This window comes from Lactuca virosa, chromosome 1, assembly GCF_052849685.1.
Source record: "Lactuca virosa cultivar CGN04683 chromosome 1, Lactuca_virosa_CGN04683_v6, whole genome shotgun sequence".
NCBI classification, from domain to species: domain Eukaryota; kingdom Viridiplantae; phylum Streptophyta; class Magnoliopsida; order Asterales; family Asteraceae; genus Lactuca; species Lactuca virosa.
In genome coordinates this window covers 146,731,983-146,734,193 of record NC_136426.1, presented here as the reverse complement: position 1 = coordinate 146,734,193, position 2,211 = coordinate 146,731,983, and positions in this window count along the sequence as shown.

Here is a 2,211-nt window from a genome sequence, read left to right as displayed (position 1 = left end):
CGGTCACACGAGATTGTGCCTTATTTCCATGTGCCCATGTGGCACCTGCATGGATATTTTTGTCTTTTCATTTTAAGTGCTATTTGGGGTATGTTGGATGCCATTTTTCACAAAATTCGACCAATCATGTAGGGAGCTTGTGGAGGAAGATTTTGATGGGTTTTATACAAACAATCCTATGTGTGCATGCAACCCTAGAGTTGGATCTATGTTATCACTATTAGTTATACAACATTATGAACACATAAGGAAACCTAGCATGCTCCTAGTGTCACACCCCGATCCTTGTCGGAATCGATCGAGGCGTGATATATTGTTCAAAGTCTCATGACAACTATGTTATAATATGATTAGATTCAATTAAGTACTAAGTATGCAAACAAGATCCACAACATACAAATACGAATCCAAATATGAACAACATTTATTACATCAAATTTAAATAGTCTTGTGGATTTCTAAGGCACAACCTATTTTTCATCAACTTCATTCTTCAAATCTGCATCATGGGTAAAAACAGGTCAACTACGAGAGTTGGTGAGTAATCTAATTTTAGTAGAGAAAATTGTGAAGTTGAAACCTTTATAATTGGAAATTTGTTTTCTTTTGAAGTCGGCAAACAATTGTATTTGAGATAACGGTTTATAAATCAAAAATTGATTAATAAATGATAACAACAACAATAAGTCCTCACCCTATATATACATATGTATATATATATAAATATATATAGGATGGAGCATCTAATCATCATACACACTCAACCACGTGCAATCAATCACCTTAGCGTCCCAAGGCGGGGTGGTCAACCCAATAGCGCTATTATTGTCCATAACGTACCTCAAGAATACGGGCATAGTCATGGAGATTAGACTAAAAATGATAATGCACTACAAGTACATGTAGCGTAAACAAACAATAGTTATACAATTAATGACTCACGTATAAATGTCCCAACAATGTCTCAATTGTGATAAAACAATAAAATGAAGTTGGAACATATTAGAACCACATGATACACCCCAAAAGTATTGAAAATTATAAAGTATGGGGTAGATTACTCACATTAGTCCCAAAATGAAATGCGTGTGTCGTACGATAGACGATTCGGGTCAAAATGGCGTAGAACCTAATATAATTAATAGTTTTGGTTTAGGAACTGCTAAATGAGAAAGGAGTATTAATACAAATAATTAGACACATATTCTTATATTAGATGAATTAACAATAATTCATTTTGATTATAATATTAAGGTATTTATTTGTTAAATGAATTTTAAATTGAATTACTTACTTTGCATAATTAATTTATATTTTCAATTTAGGCCAGATTTTAATAATTTCTTATTAAAATAATAACTTGCCCAATTATAAGTATTTACAGATTTTAACAATTATTTATATGAAATAATCATTAAAATGCATTTTTACATGCCTAAATACTTAGGAAAATAGTTTTAAATAGTAAACAGTATTGAAAAATTATGAAATTATTAGGAAATCATTATTGCATACAATCTGAATTACTGTAAAATTTGTATATTTTTCTGAACTGTTTTAGTATTTATTTAATATTTTAATGATTAAACAACACAAAATTCGGGAAAAATAGTAAATGATTCTCAAAAAATCTGTAAAATTAACCATAGTTTTATAACATGATGTAGAGCTCAGTGTATAATTTTCAGATATTTGTGACTATGGGAAGTATTTTTTATATATTTCATTATTAATTAATCAATAAAATCATAAATAATAGTAAACAGTAATATAAATGCATGAAACTTCATAAATTATGTTTAATCAATATATTGGTCATCCCAGAATTTTCTCAGAATTTATTGAATGCAAAAAGTATTTTATGTGAATTATTGCCCTACTTTATTGCAATAATTATAGTAATTCAATAAAAATAAGTTATTTTCTGAAAATTTCCAGAACTTCTTATTTTATTGATGGGATTCTGAGAAAAATCAGGTTTATGCATAAAATGAGTTTTAGATATTTTGGTGGATTTAATTTGTTTCTTGTATGAATTTGAAACTTTTAACAACATACCTTGATGAATGCTTGAAGAGGGATGAAGATTTAAGTATAATAGATTGTTCTTGGCTGGAATATGAGTATTTCTTGGATGAATTTCGAGATTGAGAGTGAGAGAAAGAATAGACAATGTTTAAGTGGTGAAGAGAATAATGTGTTGGGAGAAAA